This window comes from Scardinius erythrophthalmus, assembly GCF_964197995.2.
Source record: "Scardinius erythrophthalmus genome assembly, chromosome: 16".
NCBI lineage: Eukaryota > Metazoa > Chordata > Actinopteri > Cypriniformes > Leuciscidae > Scardinius > Scardinius erythrophthalmus.
Genome location: NC_138236.1, coordinates 41,889,072 through 41,909,410, shown reverse-complemented (window position 1 = coordinate 41,909,410; position 20,339 = coordinate 41,889,072). Strand labels below are relative to the sequence as shown.

The 20,339-nt window shown below is 40.9% G+C and overlaps 1 protein-coding gene across 1 annotated transcript in view; it reads left to right on the top strand.

The window, feature by feature from the left end:
* Positions 1-11,369: 11,369 nt before the first annotated feature.
* Positions 11,370-20,339, top strand: part of LOC308703840 (stonustoxin subunit beta-like) — a 124,599-nt gene continuing 115,629 nt past the window's right edge. The window contains exon 1 of the mRNA XM_081387799.1: positions 11,370-11,459. The gene's annotated coding sequence lies outside the window, so the exon portion shown is untranslated. The remainder of the gene's footprint in view (positions 11,460-20,339) is intronic.

Below are 20,339 nucleotides of genomic sequence, written 5' to 3'. Positions count from 1 at the left end.
AACTAAAAACAGAACCAAAACCGAAAGCTTCAAAACATTTAAAAAGAAACTCATGATCCACACGATCAAAAGCTTTCTCCTGATCTAAAGATAAAAAACCCACATTAACATTGTTGTCTCTGGCGAATGAGATCAAATCACGAAGCAGAAACAAATTATCAAATATTGTGCGTTTTGGAATACAAAATGACTGATCTGGGTGAATTATTGTCGATATATGGAGTTTTAATCTATTAGTTAATGCTTTTGACAGAATCTTATAATCCACTCCAAGCAAAGACACTGGTCGCCAGTTTCTTATATCCGCAAGATCACCCTTCTTGGGTAGCAACGTGATAAGTGCTCCTCGTAGACTCAGCGGTAAGGTGCCTCTTTCAAAGCACTCTAAGAAAACTGAGAACAAGTCTTCTCCAATCACTGACCAAAACTGTTTATAAAATTCTGCCGTTAAGCCATCCAATCTCGGAGCCTTTCCAGCAGACATGTCTGTAATAGCAGCAGTCAATTCACTTAAATGCAAAGGCTGATCAAGCTTGGCCTTATCACTCTCCATCAGATGAGGCAGATCCTGGAGAAGTGTTTCTGTTATTTCTCCATCACATGGCTCTGCTTTGTAAAGGTTTTCATAAAAAAGCAGTGCTTGAGCAATTATTTCATGTTCATCAGTTGTTTCACCTCCTTCAGCAAGTTTTAGACGACTTAAAGTTTTTCTATCAACAACTTTCTTCTCCAAATTGAAAAAAAAAGATGTTGGGGCATCCATGCAATTAAAGGATGTAAACCTTGCCCGGACCAGAGTCTCTTTTGCTTTCTCTTCCAGGAGATTGTGGAGAAGAATTTTCCTCGTTTCCAACACTTCAACAGTACTTCCATCATATTGTTCAATGTTCAGCTGCAAAATGTCCTGTTCAAGTTTTCTCATTTCACTTCCAAGAGTTTTCTTATTATGTGCAGTATACTTCTGGCAAAACATCTTAACTTGAACTTTACTAATATCCCACCACTGACTCAGGGATTTATACTGAGACTTACTCTCTCTCCACATCTCCCAGAAAAGTGTAAAAGAGTGCACAAAGTGGTGATCCTGCAAAAGCTTATTGCTAAAGCGCCAGTAGGGGCATTTAAATGTGCTCTGTGCAGAAGTGATATTGACAGACACATAATGATGGTCTGAAAAAGGAGTAGGAATAATAGAACTATCAAGAAACTTTTCACAAAAACTTCTTTGAACATAAAATCTGTCAAGTCTTGCTGCAGAAACCCTATTTGAATTTACTTTTGTCCAAGTATATTGTTTTACATCAGGAAAAGCTTCTCTCCAAACATCCACGAGATCATAATAAATTATCAATTTTCTAAAAACTTCTGCTGACGGCCTATGAGGTTCTTCATGATTTCTGTCCACTGTGTGATCTAAAGTGCAGTTAAAATCTCCAGCCAAAACAATAATTCTCCCCTGTGGGACACTGCTTAATGCTGTATGAAGTTTCCCAAAGAAAAGTATACGTTCAGTCCCAATATTGGGGGCATATACATTGAAAAGTGAAAAATCGAGCCCATGTAACGCAACATCTACTCTCTGCATTCTACCTGGTAGAACTTCAAAAACGTTCACATTTTGCTCCTTAAACTCAGCTCCAAGAAGAATAGCCACTCCTGCACTATTACTTGAACCATGACTCAGAACAACCTGTCCATTCCATCCACTCTGCCACTGGATTTGATTATTAACATCCGTGTGAGTTTCTTGTAGAAAAACAACACTACTCTTTTTCATAAGAATATACTCAAAAAGACTAGTCCTTTTCAAAGCCTCACGACACCCATTTATATTTAAAGAGCTAAATTTCAAAGGTGCCATGAAAAAGAGTAAAAAATAACCACACAATAAAAAAAACTCCACAAGGGTTATTTGACAACCAAAACATACTCATTTTTTACTTTGCAATTTCAAAGAACTTCTAACGTTGCTAAGAAGTTTCTTGAGACGGTACCGTTTTGGTTTATCAAGCTCATCAAAAGAAGCCTTCTTCATAGCCAAGGCGCCGGACAATAAAAACAATTTTGCATCAGGGAAAAACGAATCAATTCTCGGTTTACGTAGTCCTTTTGTAGTATCTAAAAAGTGATTAATCTGCTGAAGTGAATAAAGTTTGATCTTACCTCCAGAGATGAGCTCCGAATCCTCTCCGTAATTACTCATTAGATCCGTATCATCATGCTCATTTTCAGAGTCATCCATTAAATCCAACGAGGCTTGAGATGAAAAGTCATCTTTACCCTGTTTAAACAATTCCTCAGCAGTAGTATCACTCTCCATTTTACCAGGCTGCGCCTCTCCTCCATCGCAACTCAAATCGGTTTCGGGCATGGGCTGCAAACCCACCTGTCCCGAGCTCGTCTCCGGCTGCGTTGCGGCGGGAGCATGACTCAGGCCGGCTTCCTCCTCAACAGCCTCCTCCAGGCCGTCTCCAGAGGCCTCCAGCACCCCAGTCCTCTCGGGCAGATCACCGGGCGCAGAGATCGCTCCGTCCCGCTGCGGTTCTGATGCCACAGCGGTCGCAGCATTATCCGCGCCGGCCGCCCTCTCACTGTTCTCCGCACCGACAGCCGGTACCAGAGCCGGAGCTGGTTTATCTCGCCTCGGGCAAGTTTGTCTGACATGTCCAAACTCACCGCACACAAAGCACTTCATTGACTCTGAACTTATAAATACAGTGTAATCCTTTCCCTCAATACTCAACTTCGCTGACAGATTCAATGGATCACTCTGAGAATTCAGAATCATTAAAGCCTGACGCCGAAACGACATTACGTGTCTAATCTCCGGACTTTTACACCCAAGAGGAATCATTTTAATTGAACTTACTATTTTTCCATACCTCTGGAGTATTTGCTCTAGTTGTTCATTTTTTACAAACGGCGGTATGTTTGATAAAATGACTTTCTTGGCTGGGCTTGATAAAGGCAAAACAGGCACAAAGATATCTTTGATTATCAACCCTGTTTCAATTAATTCGTTCACCATGCGGCTTTCACTAAGGAAAAACACAATTGCTTTGTTCATACGGGAGGCAGATTTGATATTTGCGCCACCGATCGCCGCACTCACAGCTATCAAACAATCCTCCACTGACACCGCGGCCTCAGGCATACACTTACAACCATGTTTGATGGTTAACTGTGAGAGATCCGCCATCTCTGACCCCTAAATCCTCCCTCTCTGACCGAAGTCAGGGGAAAAAACAAACAAAACAAAACCCAACCTAAACCTATAACTATAAATAAGTGAAAAAGAAAATAAATAAATAAATCTCACTCAACCAAGGAGACACTTTCACTCCCAACAAACGGCTCCTTCCACACTCACTCCGCACATGCGCAGAGAGAGAGAGCGAGAGAGCGAGAGAGCGAGAGAGCGAGAGAGCGAGAGAGCGAGAGAGCGAGAGAGAGCGAGAGAGAGCGAGAGAGAGCGAGAGAGAGCGAGAGAGAGCGAGAGAGAGCGAGAATCCAGTTTAACAGAGAACAGCTACAGCAAAAAAACTAAAAAACCCAGAAAACAGTGTGAGGTGCATTAGGACAGGTTTAATAGAACATCAAATGCAGAGAATGATCAAAGGAGGCATAATGATGAACACAGATTTCTCTTCTAGATTTCCCCCTTTGATAACATTCCAAGGACTTAAACTGGTTGAAAATTTTCAAGTGTGCCACTTTAACTTGATGTGCATAGCATAACTTGCATCAAAACATTGACTAACTTTGTTTTCACCAGTTTCAGTTTGTACAATTTCCGGAATTACAATAGCCAGGATGCTTAACAGAGGACAAAACGGCTCTTTAGTTTGATTATTACTATTTAACCCATTCTGATTCAACACTGTACAAAAATAACTTGCATTTAAATTAAAACATTTAAACCATTAAACGGAAATTAAATTTGTGACAGTCAAAAGGATGTGCTCTTAAATGCCAACTGGGCAAACTATTAAATAGTTCAATATTAAGAACAAATAAGTTCTTAATTTACATGTTCAAAAACTTAAGTGAATCCAAACCCAAAGGAATCAAAATAAAACAAGTCTCTTTAACCTTTTAGGTACACAAAGACAAAGTCCTTATTAGAAATGGATCAGATTCAAACTAATTTTGAAGAGCTGTGGGATAAACACCATTCAAACTTTGTGTGGGATGTACTCACCCTTTTCCAGTAGCAATGAAATGAACCAATTCCTCAGATTTACACATCATTGGTGTATAAAACAAGCCACAATTACACTAACAGGAAAAATAAAAACAGATAACCAGTGAAGACCATAAAAACACAAAATCAGAAAAATAGACAAACACAATATATGCCAAACCTGGACAGTTCCTATCCTCAGACAGTTTGTAATCTCTTGATGCAGCTCATCACAGTCCTCAATTAAACAACTCTTGATTGGGTCAATACATTTTATTAGAGTTGGGATGGTTGATACTGGGACTCCAATGCGGTTTTAAAAGCACTATTGTATCACACACTGTATCGGAATGACAATACCACATGATTGATGACGTTTGAAGCTTTGAAAGTAATGCAGTATCGGATGGTCGGGACAGCTTGTTTAAAAAACAAAAACAACAACACTACACTTCCCTATAACACAAGTTATATTTCTTAGAAACAGAACACTCAAAATATTTGATCACATACTTGTATATTTTACATCATTGATCAATATGTGAATCTGTTGACCAGGATACACATCACATTGTCATGGAACAGAAGGATTCACACAAGTAAAGAGGATAACAGGTTTTAATTGCAGAAGTATTATATCACAGCGATGGAAAATAACTGAAGAATATAGAGTACTGGATTAATCTGGAAGTTAAAGAGTCTTATCTGATGTAGGTTCTGAAATGACGACTGACGACTGACGACTGACGACTGACGGTAAAAGGTATCTTAAAAGAAAGGAGTCAGGTAGAGTTCTCTGAGGGAACAACGAGACTAGACAACGGTGAACTGCAGAGGGAAGAGTTTAATAGTGCTGGATGATGATCAGTGAAGATTGGTGACAGGTGAAGGTGATCTGTGATTGGGAAGTGCATGCAGGTGAGGGCAAGGGAGGATGATGGGAAATGTAGTGAGGAGGTGGTGACTAGCTGTAAACCGTGACACACATGAGTTGTGGCCTCATTGACACAAATTAATTTGCTGTGGGATAAACGCCATACGAGCTCTGTGTGGGATGTAGCTGACTTTTACTCACCCTTCTCCAGTGACAATGAGAATGCCACAATTAGACTAACAGGACAAATAAAAAACAAACCAGTGAAGACAATAGAAACACAAGAACAGAAAAATAGACAAATACAATATATACCAAACTGGAGGGTTGTTCAATAAACAAGATTAAAATACAAGCCAGGCTTATTTTGGTTAGCCAGACTTATAGTCGGTTGATTCTGTTTCATAAAGCAAACTTAAAATAGTTCAAACTTAGTTACTCTGGCAGTTTATGCTGGGAAACTAACCTGGGGTGCGTTTCCCGAAAGCATCGTTGGCAAACTATGGTCGCAAGTTCATCGCAAAGACCATTGAACTCTATTGGTAACGAGGGAACTTGCGACCATAGTTGGCTAACGATGCTTTCGGGAAACGCACCCCTGGTCCAGGTCAGGCTATCTGTCAGGCTAAGCCTGAGTTGTTACACAATAATATTACCACTGACACTCTCGCATTCCATTGTTTTAATTTATTAACCACTATCAGTCCAAAAATAAATATACAGTATACAGAAAATCAACTTAAATAAGGCTACAATGATGTAAGATTTAATTTGATTGTTTTTAAAATGTATGAATACATTTCTCTCTGGTTTTGTTTGGCAGCTGTAATACATTTTACGGTTATTACGGAACATTAGAATATTTCAATCTAAAAAAAAATATTTTTAAAGCAGATGTTTAAATCACAAAATTAAAATAAATAACAAAAGCACAGACTAAATTTTAAATGAAGCTGAGCTTAGTAATTGGCCTACCATATATAAGCCTACATTACCCCATTACAATAGTCACTTTATAGTTATTGCTATCATAAAATAAACACTTAAGTATGGCAGAAAATCAATGACAAAAAGAATCGATGCTGGCGCGCGCTGTAAATGACTTTCGCAAGAGGATAAAAGATCTACACGTGACTACGCGGGAACTCGCGAGCTCATTCAAACCCGCCCCTGATCATTCCCCACACTCTCGCGCTTGATCTCTTCTCTCCTGCTGCTTCGAACACTTTTATTTTTGGCAGTCGAGGGGCGGGACTTACTGTTTTAATAACCTCAAATGTCATTGTTTTTTCCGGAAGTCAGTTGTGATTGGACGCCTGTCCAATGACCCGTTATTCACTTGACTTCAGACATGAGACATCACTTAATTTGTTTTTTATTTATTTATATTAATGTGTAATGTGATTTAATGCATTGGTAATATAGAATAGATTCTTACCAGATACTTTATTAACAGGAAGTCTTACTAGTGATTGCATTGTGTTGTTAAAAGATATTTTCAGACATTTCCATGATTATTAGCAATGTAAATCTACCAAAAATCTTATACATTTTTACGTAATATAAATGGTTAATTATATTTTCTATTAAATGTAAAAGGGGTTCTGGCTTTCAAGTTAAAGGGGGGGTGAAACACTCAGTTTCAGTCAATCTCATTTTAATCTCAAGTACCTATAGAGTAGTATTGCATCCTTCACATCTCCAAAAAGTCTTTAGTTTTATTATATTTATAAAAGAAAGATAGGCTGTACCGAGTCTTTCCGGAAAAAAAGCGAGCGGCTGGAGGCGTGCCGTGTGGGCGGAGCGCCGATAGCTAACAACACACAGACATTTGAAGCAGTTTTACTCACCGCCTGCGGTTCCAACACACGACCGTGAACCTTGACCGCTCCATCCTTAAGCATTGGACGATCTGCAAATCCGCCGTCGAACTGGGCCTTGTTTATAAAACCTATGCAATGCAGCACTGACAATGATTTCCTGTTGAAGCGTGTTGATGTGTGCGGTCTCGCTCTCCTCTGGTCGACGTGTGCGCGGGCGCGCCTTTCCGAAAGAAATGCTCATATAAGGAGTTCCACTCTCGTCTATGTCATTAGATCCACGATCAAAATAAAAAACAAATGAAACTTGTACCAACCCGGAAGTAAGATTTTCGGCACAGAAATTCTCTGTTATTCGTCCAAAATATATATTTTTTAAACTTTGGCCATGTTTAGCATGAGAATCCATCTCTTTAACACTGCAAACAACTCTGAATACATGAAACACCATTTTACGGGGGGCTTTAAGATACAGTACACAGCATTAATTATAGCTTACAAATGCCTTTTCAGAATTTGCTACAGAATAGAGGAACAAACAAAATGAAACCCAGCAAATTATTAAACCCAGCAAAGTAGATATTACAGCATTATATAGTGATATTAATCATCTAACTTTTTGTTGATGAATAACCTAAAAGTTGGAGAAAGTATGAGGCAAGTACAGTACACAGCATGAATGATTACACCCCATCTGAACATAAAATATCAACAACAAAAACAAAACAAAAATGCATTTATGCTGCCAGAACCCCTTTTACATTTAATAGAAAACATAATAGGGATGGGTATCGTTAAGGTTTTAACGGTATTACTACTCTTACCGATACTCCTTATCGATCTGGTACTTTAACTATATTCTTATCGGTTCTTTTTGTTATATTAAAGGAAAATAATAATAATTTAGAACATAATTAATATTGCTTTATATTTTGAAATGTTAAATAAATATCCATAGCAAAAAAAAGCAATGCTTTAACAAAACAAATAAAACATGTATGTTATGCAGAAGGGTGCAGGCTTTTGTGTTTTATATACAGAAGACATAGGACAACAAAAGTACAAACACATGGTCAAACAAAAAAAAAAGTAGCCTACACAATAAAACAAAATTATATACCCAGTACTTTAATTTCAGTAATGTCTACTGACATTACTGTTCAAGAGTAATATGGGCTAAAAAGACATCTAATAAAGTCAGATGTAAAATAACACTGCATAGTTTATCATAGATAGATTAAAGCTTATAAAAGCCAAAATTATTCATTCAAGAGCTGCGACTGATTTTCTCTTTGCCTTTTGTTATTTGATTCACATTAATGGAGCAATCGTCAGCAGGATTATTAGACTGCTGACTCTTTAAGACCAAATGCAGATCTAATCATTATTACGCATCATATTTTCTCCCAACTATTTACGTCCATTTAAGACATAAACTGTATTTAAGTGAATAAACTGTTCAAGTGAATCTCCAAGACGGCCATTTTGACATGTTTGTGTGTATATTTGATCGTTTAGATGCCCACATGAAGCTCAAAATATACGTTGCTTGTCTCGCTGAGGTGTGTTTTGGAGCGCGCACACACATTTGGAACAGAATCTATTGCGTCAATTTTGCGTACTTTTTAGCCTTTTATTATCAAACGCATCCCGCAGTTTAGCAACAGTAAAGACTACATTTTACAACAATCACCGATCGTGTAGATTCTGCCATTACGTTTGGGATTTAGGGAGAAATGACAGCGCACCGCCGTGAAGTTAAGGAAGTTGCGCTGGAGAGAATGTGGCTTTAGTTTTTAATGGTTATACCTCAAATATCCTCTTTTTTATAATCATTGGAAGCCAAAATCTAAATCTAAAATAAAATTTGTTTAATATCAAAGATGTAACCATTTGAATGTTTAGTTCTGTCCTCATCGTCACTCATTAAAGGTGCCCTAGAATGTGTTGAAATAATATTTTAATTTTGTCTCTGATATCTACATAGAGGGTATGGCTTATTTAAGGGCATTTAAAATGTCCAGATATGGTTTTACAGGTCCATTTTCAACCCTAGAAATTTAATGAAATGGTCTGTTTTTACCTTATTTGGAAGGGTCATGAATAGTAATGAGGAGTTGTGCTCTGATTGGCTGTTTCACTGCGGGCTCATAACAGTAGCTCAGAGTGACAGCAAACAGGTCCCTGATGTCAAGCGTGACAATGGAGAGATTAGGCATTCAACCATACATCAGAGTCCTGCACGGGTCCGATTTTGTAAATCCGCACCCGGCCGTACCCGCAGTGCTTCAAATAAATTCAATTTCAAATTCTAGGGCACCTTTAAGCAGGGCTGTTGTGTTGTGCGCGCCGTGGCTCCACGTGAAAGATCGCTCTCTCTCTCACACACTCTCTCTCTTTAGCAAAATTGCATCACAGACAAATGGGTCAATTATTATATATAGAAGTGGCTGACAAGATTAAATTTGCAAGATAATAATTTCTTAATAGCAATAATAAATAGCGCGTGTACTTTCTTAATTTCTCCAGTACCGACAGCAGAACAGATAACGGCCGAGCTTATCGCTCCAGTCAAAAACATGAAGCCGTTTGGTGCTTTTCACCAAATATGATACATTCAAACGCGATCGCGCTCCAAATATGATACATTCAAACGCGATCGCGATCCAAATATGATACATTCAAACGCGATCGCGCTCAAATATAAAACATTATGATTACCATATCTACATTTGAGCAGATATCCACAAACACAGTAACAGTAAACAAGGGTCTAAATATTATAATATTCACCATATATCTAGCAACAGTTCAACTGCAATGTGAAATTTATGCAACAATAACAAACTAATATGTAAGAATTTCTTACCTTACATCTTCCTTGTCTTCAAATCTTCTTCTTCTGAGGTAATTCCAATGTAAGCTCACGGCGCTCGACGAAAAGCACAGACTTGTGAAGTGTTTTGGTGTTTTGTTTTTGAGGTAACGAGCGCGTTCGCGCCCCATGTGGAGATTTGCATGTGAATCTCTTTTGCGCGAGTGGGCGTGGCCAAATTAACTTTAATGAGCAAGCGTTTGAGAAGCTGGACATCTTGTTGGTTTTTTACAAATTACTTAAACAGAGAATATTTGTTTTAGTTTTGAATCCGATCATTTAAAAGTACACACTTAAATGTTTATAAAGGTATATGGCTCATAAATGTGTGACAAGTATTTGCTGAGTTTTGTTTCAGTTTATAGACGTGCTCAAGAAAAAAAAGTTCACCGCGACGGAGAGGCAGAATGCACACCCCGTTTATTTTCTTTATTTTACAAAAGCACAATGTTTTGATTTGATTGTAAGTGGACACATACAAAAGGAGAAATATCACAGATTCTTTTTTTTATATTTCTTTTTTCTGTATGACCATAAATGATGGAGTAATTTAAGTTTATAGTGCTACAATGTGGAGAAAATCCGGCAAAACGCGCCGGCGCGTTTCTTGACCTCAGAGGGTTAATGGACACTTTTTACATTTATGAGGTTCTCAGATCCAATATAATTTTGGTTGGGTAAACGTAAATAGTGTCGAATGGGAGTATAGTGGTAATGTAGTGGTGAACTACAGAAAATATGACTTTGCATTCCCATTTTTCTCCAATTTCGTTTAGATATTTTAATGCCAATAACACAAATCAAAGTGTTATAAATATAAAATGTAAAAATGTATAAGAGTTTTGGTAGATTCACAATGCTAATAACCATTAAAATGCCTCATTACAGTCTGTAAATATCTCTTAACAACATGATGCAATCACTAGTAAGACTTTCAAGTGAATTACGGGTTAAGGTTAGGGTTAGGGTTGGTCAGGCGTCCAATCACAACTGACTTCCAATGACATTTGAGGTTATTAAAACAGTAAGTCCCGCCCCTCGACTGCCAAAAAAATAAAAGTGTTCAAGCGAGCAGAAGCAGCAGGCGAGGGGAGATCAAGCGCGAGAGCATGGGGAATGATCATGCGCAAGCGCACGAGGGCTTGTATTGCGTGCAGAGGAGATGTCATGCGAATCTGTGAATCTGTTTACCAGACTACACATCACACGAGTTGTGGCCTCATTGGCACAAATGATATATTTCTCATGTCTGTGAGGCATGTAGCCTATATGCTGAGTTTTGGTTCATTTATGAGACGAGCTTCAGTTCACGTGCAATGCAAGTGATCACACCGGCGCCTCCATGCCCTGATTATATTGTCTGCTATATTTGCTTATGTATTAAATCCAGGTGGGATATAAGATAACATAATCTGATACAGAATATAATGTATATTGTAGGCCTATATGCAGGGGTGGACTGGGACAAAAATTCAGCCCTGGCACTGTAGCCACAAAAACACAGTATACTGCCAAAAATGATTGTATACTGCCAGAAAGCATTTCAAGGTCAAAGGGGCAATGACCACTGGGCCACCTCCCCTCCAACATTTCTGAGAACACTTTTTTTCTGACAACACACTTTTTCATGAGACATTTCCTCAGTAGCAGAACTTAACTATAACTACAGCCTCAGACGTCTTACCATATCAGGAACAGAGACTCCAGGTAAGATGTGATTTTAAAACAATATCAACAGGCACTGTCAGTGTGTTTTGGAGTAAAGGTTAAGAGAAGGTTAATACAATGCTCAGCAAATCAATCTACATGTTCACTGAAAGAAAAAGTTAAAGCAAGTTTTCAGAGGATAGACATTAGTAATTGTGAAAATATTGTAATATCTCTGTAAAGCTGCTTTGAAACAATCTACATTGTTAAAAGCACTATATAAATGAAGATGACTTGACTTGAAACCATGAAGTTGAAACTCGAAATACTAAAAAGTGCAAAGTTGTATTTAACTATTATATTATCTTTTACCTTTTATATTACTTATATATTGTGTGTGTGTGTGTGTGTGTGTGTGTGTGTGTGTGTGTGTGTGTGTGTGTGTCCTGTGCTAGCAGAATGAGTCAGAATGTTAATTCTTCTTAATATCATTAATTCATCGTTCTCACTAGGATACGTACTAAAAACCTTTAAGCTGGCTATGATTAAACCCCTTGTTAAAAAAAACGCAACTTGATCCTACAGAATTAGTCAATTACAGGCCGATCTCAAATCTACCTTTTCTGTCAAAGATACTAGAAAAGGCGGTATCCTCACAACTATGTTCCTTTTTTGAAAGAAATGATATCTGCGAGGATTTTCAGTCCGGATTTAGACCGTACCATAATAAATGGTAAAAAAAATAAAAAAAATAAACCATTATAAAGGATTTGGTCTTATCATCCGATTGTAGCATATACGCTGGGTATATGTGTTAAATATCAGATGAATATAGCTATAGAAGTTTAATTAAGGTTAATTAATGATTGGGCTACAGAAGATAAAGTTCGTCTCAAGGAGGTGTTGAAAAAGTAAATAACACAGAGACAGATGATTTAAATTTGGTGTTGGTACCATGTATTAAGTGAAAACAAAAACAAACAATAATAACAAGATATTTCAAATCTGCAGAGAAGTTCAGAAGTTCACAGGAAAAAAACAAAACAAAATATAACTCAGGAAAACTGGAGAGTACTCAGATTAAAGACAGTCCACAACACACTATAGGACTATACTGTATGTTTTGCTCATAAAAGATGAACACCATGTCCGGATAACGCGAATGGTCCGTGAGATGCAATTAGTCCATGAGCCAGAGCTTAGTGAATGGCTGTGTGTGTGTGTGTGTGTGTGTGTGTGTGTGTGTGTGTGTGTGTGTGTGTGTGTGTGTGTGTGTGTGTGTGTGTGTGTGTGTATGAGAGTGGAGGGGGTGAGCAGAGCTGCACAGCCTCCTACCAAACCCACAGGGGGCGATGATGTTGTTGGGGCAGGTTCTGTTCCAGGTAATAATAGCTCGCCATCAACTGGCCCGCAACTGGCCGCACCTGGCCTGTATTAACCCTCTGAGGTCTGAGCTGTTTTCTGGCCCTGGAGGTGTTCTGACATGCTCTGACATTTGTGCTTATTTCTGTTACTTGTGACATTTTCATGGCTAAAGTCTGATTACACTGTATTCAGCACAAACTCTGCTACAATAATATATCAGCAGCATGTGTGTAAAAGTTTGTTGTTTTGAGATAATGACATTTATGCGTGGTTTGTGAAAATACAAAAAAAAATTCTCACTGAAATAAGGTCATGAAATCCATACTGATTATTTATTCACAAGACTTTTGATAATTGTATGACGTAGCCTAGAATATTTGCTCTAAAACGATGTGAAAATCACCCTGACTGCTCATTCAGATAAGACAATATATTGATTTAAAAATGTTACAATGTGTTTTGTGTGAAAAAGCCTTATGCGGAAGCTCATAAATATGCAAGCTTTTCTCACCTGAGAAAGACAAAGACACTCCCCTAACGGCCCTATTAGGAGCTATCAGGGCCCTATCATTCTGAGCAACCTTGCACAATACTGTAAATGAGGAGATTTAAAAAAGAATGGCTTTTAGATTGTTTGATTTATTTACAACACAACATAATCCAAAGATACAAAACAAATGACAAAAAAGCATGTATTGAACACACTGATCCAAAGACAGAGACCTTTGTGCCATTCCTAAAAACATTGTACATACCTTTCATTTCCAAGGTGTTTGATTTTCACTTTACCATGTTCATGTATAGAGACTTATGTGAATGTTGAAGTCAGCAGGAGTGGCATCTGGGCCCTGAAAGTAAAAAAAAAAAAGTGAACATACTGATATCAAGAGAAACTATAGGCCTGCACGATTTTGTGAATACATTTTAGATTTTTCTGGTTAAAATTGCTTTTTAAAATTCACAGAATACTGTCATGGAACGCACGACAGCGCCTCCTCCTGGTTTCACTAGGTCCCTCTCTCCTGCTTACTAGGACTGCAATTCACCTCATTATGATTTTATCCGTTTCACCTGTGCACCCTCAGCTCCCCTTTATCTGGACTGTTCTGTTCTGTTCTCATTTGTGAAGTCTTGTTTTACCAAACCTCTGTCTCAGTTTGTTTCTCTTGCTACTCAGTATTTTGACTTGATCTCGTGTATTTGAACTTGGACTCTGAACTCGTTTGTGAACCTTTGCTGCCTGCCTTTGACTACTGCTTGTTTGACTACGATTCTGGATTGCCCCTGTCATCTTTTGAGGTTGTCATCATCTTTAATAAATATCTGCACATGGATCCGACCGTCTCTGCCTCTCCGTCACAAATACACACACACACATAATGTTCCAACAATATATAATATAATATAATGAACATTAGGTTTGTTGTGCCTTGTAGGCATAGGCTATGAGCAGTGCTGCATAAAATAATAATAACAATAACCATAGTAGCCTATAAATCTTCCAAATTATTTCAGTAACAACTATGCTAGAGAAAAACATATATTGATTATCATGTTACTTCAAATGTTTCCATTCGTTATGATGATATGAAATGAGATAATAGTAAAAACATGAAGCCGTTTGGTGCTTTTCAAATGTGATGGCGATTTGAATATGATTCAAACGCGATCGCGCTCAAATATAAAACATTATGGTTACCATATACATATCTACATTTGAGCAGATATCCACAAACACAGTAACAGTAAATACGGGTCTAAATATTATAATATTCACCATATAGGCTAGCAACAGTTCAACTGCAATGTGAAATTTATGCAACAATAACAAACTAATATGTAAGAATTTCTTACCTTACATCTTTCTTGTCTTCAAATCGCGTTCTTCTTCTTCTGAGGTAATTCCAATGTAAGCTCACGGCGCGTCTTTCAAACTCGACGAAAAGCAGAGACTTGTGAAGTGTTTTGGTGTTTTGTTTCTGAGGTAATGAGCATGATCGCAGTCCACGTGGAGATTTGCATGTGAATCTCTTTTGCGCGAGGGGGCGTGTTCAAATTAAAAATAATTAGGAAGCTTTTGAGAAGCTGGACATCTTGTTGGTTTTATACAAATTACTTAAAAAGAGAATATTTGTTTTCAGTTTGAATCCGATCATTTAAAAGTACACACTTAAATGTTTATAAAGGTATATGGCTCATACATGTGTGACAAGTATTCGCTGAGTTTTGTTTCAGTTTATAGACGTGCTCAAGAAAAAAAAGTTCACCGCGATGGAGAGGCAGAACGCACACCCTGTTTATTTTCTTTATTTTACAAAAGCACAATATTTTGATTTGATTGTAAGTGGACACATACAAAAGTAAAATATCACAGATTCTTTTTTTATATTTCTTTTTTCTGTATGACCATAAATGACGGAGAAATTTAAGTTTATAGTGCGACAATGTGAAGAAAATCCGGCAAAACGCGCCGGCGACCTCAGAGGGTTTAATAAACAGGACCCATGGTTTAGTAACTACTCATATTATAATTTACCTATTAGCTATATTTATGTGACCACAATAGTATTCAAAATACTACATAAGCAATTGTCATAATTACATTGAATGACAATAACAAAACCGTATAAAAATACTCAAATGCATGGAAATAACCACCCATAAATATTGGGATTATTTACAACTAGGGTTGCCACCCGTCCCTTAAAATACGGAATCGTCCCGTATTTGAGAATGAAATAGCGCGTCCCGCTTTGAATCAATACGGGACGGGGTTTGTCCCGTATTTTCGGAGTTGTTTTCAATGCAGCATCTCTCATGCAATTTAATCATCCCACTGGCATTCTGTGAAGACTGAGACTCGTCCTATTCTGCCCCTGATTGGGTAATACTCGCTGCTGCCATCGTTGGATTGATTGGTTTGTTTCAGGTTCACGGCCAATCAGAGTCAGAGGAGGGCGGGTTGGCAACTTGGCGCTCAGAGAGTCGATTTGAAAGAATGGCGGAGGCTGCTCCAGATACCCCCCCGCGTCCAGCGCTGAAACGAAAGCGGATGCAAAAGTACCGACGAGAGTGGGAGGAATCAAATACGTGGCTGGAAAGTGTCAGCGGAAATGAATATCAAGCCAATTGCATAATTTGTCGGCGAGTGTTCTCTGTTGCGCACGGTGGCTTGTCAGATGTGCGACAGCATGCCTCGGGAGAGCAACATTCCCGCAATGCCAGAGGTCACAGAAATCAAAGCACTGTCTCACAGTTCTTCATACCTCAATCATCTCCTGAGGCAGACAGTGTAATGACAGTTTTTTAATCACCTCAATAATGTTCTGATTGATTACATTAGATTTCATAGGCTGCCTATTTGTTAAGAAATAATTATTAAATAATAATAAACAACCAATAATTGGTTGGTAACACTTTACAATAAGGTTAATTTATTAAACATTAGTTAATGTATTATTTACTAACATGAACTAAAAATGAGTAATACATTTGTTACAGTATTTATTAATCTTTGTTAATGTTAGTTAATAGAAATAAAGCTGTTCATTGTTTGTTCATGTTAGTTCACAGTGCATTAACTAATATTAGCAAGATTTTAATAAAGTATTAGTAAATGTGGAAATTAACATTAACAAAGATGAACAAATGCTAGATAAGTGCAGTTCATTATTAGTTAATGTTAATTAATGTAGTTAACTAATGAACCTTATTGTAAAGTGTTACCGATTTGTTTATTACCAACGCATTCTCATCCTAGGGCCATAAGCATTATTTTAATAAGAGAGATATATTTAATAATAGAAATATAGTGCCTATGTGAAGCAAATAATCATCTTAACTAATTTAAATGATTGCATCCTTCAATAGGCTACTGTAGAATTAACAATAGACTATATAAAATAGATTAACTTACAAATAATAATAATAAAAAAATGTGTGTTTTACATGAATTTAGAAATGTTTGTAGATCGGTTATTTATTACGTGGTTTCACTGTTTGGATGGTGTTACTGTCTGCAAACAATGACAAATATTTTATCCAAAATCTGTGTTCATGCCACCTTATACAATTACTCAAGTTCATTAGCAATTTCTCATCCTACTCCTCTCTAGGTTACAGCAGCTGAGTTAACGCAGGTGTACTGTCACGGTGTGGGTTTTGTCTCGTTCTTGTCTGTCATGTGTTCCCCTGTCTTATGTTTAGCTGTCTCCTGTTATGTTGATTAGTCTTCCCAGGTGTCTCTGATTAACCACACCCCCTTGTTATCTTGTTTAGCTTGTCTGTCTGTGTATTTATACCTCTGTGTTTCAGTTGTGGCTTGTCGGTCGTTGTAGCTGTTACCTTGTTCCTGTCCTGAGTTTCGTGTTCTGTTTTCTGCCTGGATTACCTGTTTGTTTAATTAAAGTATGCTCGCATATGGATTCTCTCTCCGCTTCATTTCTGCCAAATCATAACAGAACGACCGACCAAAGATGAATCCAGCAGCACAAATTATGCTTCTCCGTCAAGGAGATCGAACCATAGAGGAGTACGTGGTTGACTTTTTGGAGCTTGCCCCCCAGACTTGCATGGAAGAGGTATGCTTGATGATATTTTTTCGAGGAGGACTTTCTGAACCGCTTGACAACCTTATGCCATTGCATGACCCTAGCTGGACTCTGAAACAGTATATTGTCTTGGCACTGCAACTGTTTTCACCCTTTTATGTGAGTTTGGCATCTGCTGATCCAGAGACTGTTCACGTCGCTTCTGCTGATCCAGAGACTGTTCACGTCGCTTCTGCTGACCCAGAGACTGTTCACGTCGCTTCTGTTGATCTAGAGACTGTTCACGTCACTTCTGCCGATCCAGAGACTGTTCACGCCAGTTCAAAGCCCTCTTCGCCGCTGGTCCTGCCCAGCTCAAAGCCCTCTTCACCGCTGGTCCTGCCCAGTTTAGAGCCCTCTTCACCGCTGGTCCTGTCCAGCTCAGAGCCCTCTTCGTCGCTGGTCCTGCCCAGCTCAGAGCCTTCTTCGCCGCTGGTCCTGCCCAGCTCAGAGCCTTCTTCGCCGCTGGTCCTGCCCAGCTCAGAGCCTTCTTCGCCGCTGGTCCTGCCCAGCTCAGAGCCTTCTTCGCCGCTGGTCCTGCCCAGCTCAGAGCCTTCTTCGCCGCTGGTCCTGCCCAGCTCAGAGCCTTCTTCGCCGCTGGTCCTGCCCAGCTCAGAGCCTTCTTCGCCGCTGGTCCTGCCCAGTTCAGAGCCTTCTTCGCCGCTGGTCCTGCCCAGCTCAGAGCCTTCTTCGCCGCTGGTCCTGCCCAGCTCAGAGCCTTCTTCGCCGCTGGTCCTGTCCAGCTCAGAGCCTTCTTCGTCGCTGGATCTGCCCAGCACAAAGCCCTCATCGCTGGATCTGCCCAGCACAAAGCCCTCATCGCTGGATCTGCCCAGCACAAAGCCCTCATCGTTGGATCTGCCCAGCACAAAGCCCTCGTCGCTGGATCTGCCCAGCACCGAGCCCTCGTCGCTGGATCTGTCCAGCACCGAGCCCTCGTCGCTGGATCTGCCCAGCACTGAGCCCTCATCGCTGCCCTGCACCGAGCCCTCTCTGGTACCCGGGACTTTTCCCAAGTATTTTTTGGGGGGGGGGCATAGGGCTCCGTCCTGGCCACTCGAGGGGCCATGGCCACCTGAGGGGTCCTCACCACCATGGCCACCTGAAGGGTCTTCGCCACCTTGGCCACCTGAAGGGTCTTCTCCGCCGTGGCCACCCGAAGGGTCTTCACCACCATGGCCACCCGAAGGGTCTTCTCCGCCATGGCCACCCGAAGGGTCTTCTCCGCCATGGCCACCTGAAGGGTCTTCTCCGCCGTGGCCACCCGAGGGGTCTTCACCGCCGTGGCCACCCGAGGGGTCTTCACCGCCGTGGCTGCCCGAGGGGTCTTCACCGCCGTGGCCACCCGAAGGGTCGTCTCCGCCATGGCCACCTGAGGGGTCGCCTCCGCCCTGGCCGCCTGAGGGGTCGCCTCCGCCTTGGCTGCCAGAGGGGTCGCCTCCGCCCTGGCCGCCTGAGGGGTCGCCGCCGCCTGAGGGGTCGCCTCCGCCCTGGCCGCCTGAGGGGTCGCCTCCGCCCTGGCCGCCTGAGGGGTCGCCTCCGCCCTGGCCGCCTGAGGGGTCGCCTCCGCCCTGGCCGCCTGAGGGTTCGTCTCCGCCCTGGCCGCCTGAAGGTTCGTCTCCGCCCTGGCCGCCTGAGGGGTCGCCTCCGCCCTGGTCGCCTGCACAGCCTCCTCCGCCCTGGCCGCCTGAGGGGTCGCCTCCGCCCTGGCCGCCTGAGGGGTCGCCTCCGCCCTGGCCGCCTGAGGGGTCGCCTCCGCCCTGGCCGCCTGAGGGTTCGTCTCCGCCCTGGCCGCCTGAAGGTTCGTCTCCGCCCTGGCCGCCTGAGGGGTCGCCTCCGCCCTGGTCGCCTGCACAGCCTGCTCCGCCCTGGTCGCCTGCACAGCCTGCTCCGCCCTGGTCGCCTGCACAGCCTGCTCCGCCCCGGTCGCCTGCACAGCCTGATCTGCCCTGGCCTCCCGTACTGCCGCAGTCTCCAGGTCCTCTGCCGTTCCACGGGCCTGGCCCTCCATCCCGCCCCCGGGTCCGCCTCCGCTCCACCACCCTCCTGAACTATTGTTTATTTTTGTTGTTGTTTTGATGGGCGTCGGGAGCCGCCCATAGAGGGGGGGCTATGTCACGGTGTGGGTTTTGTCTCGTTCTTGTCTGTCATGTGTTCCCCTGTCTTATGTTTAGCTGTCTCCTGTTATGTTGATTAGTCTTCCCAGGTGTCTCTGATTAACCACACCCCCTTGTTATCTTGTTTAGCTTGTCTGTCTGTGTATTTATACCTCTGTGTTTCAGTTGTGGCTTGTCGGTCGTTGTAGCTGTTACCTTGTTCCTGTCCTGAGTTTCGTGTTCTGTTTTCTGCCTGGATTACCTGTTTGTTTAATTAAAGTATGCTCGCATATGGATTCTCTCTCCGCTTCATTTCTGCCAAATCATAACATGTACCACACGGTTAAACATAACCTCAGCTATAACAGTGCTGACTGTGGACACAAGCTTAACCAAAAGATTCTGCATGACTCAAAAATCATAAAGAAAATGTCCATCGGGAGAACTAAGGCAGAAGCATTGGCCAAAGATGTCCTTGCTCCAAAGGCAGTGGCTGATGTTGTTGACGTCTTAACATCAGGTAAACCCCTCCCATTCTCCATACAGACGGATGCTTCAAATAAAGGGAACAGGAAGATGTTTCCCCTTGCTGTACAGTATTTCAGGCCAAAAACTGGGATCTGCAACAAAATGCTGGATTTTGGAGAGAATGCAGATGAGTCAGCTGCTGGTATTATGGATTACATAGAACATTCCCTTGATAAATTTGGATTATCTTTAGATTAGTTACAGCATATAGTGCAGACAATACTAATGTAAATTATGGAATCCACAACTCTGTCTTCACCAACCTAAAGAAAAAGCAAAAAGATCTGCGGCAAGGGAACTGCCATGCCCATATTGTGCACAACACAGTGAAGCATGCTCTTGACCAGCTCACTGTAGATGTG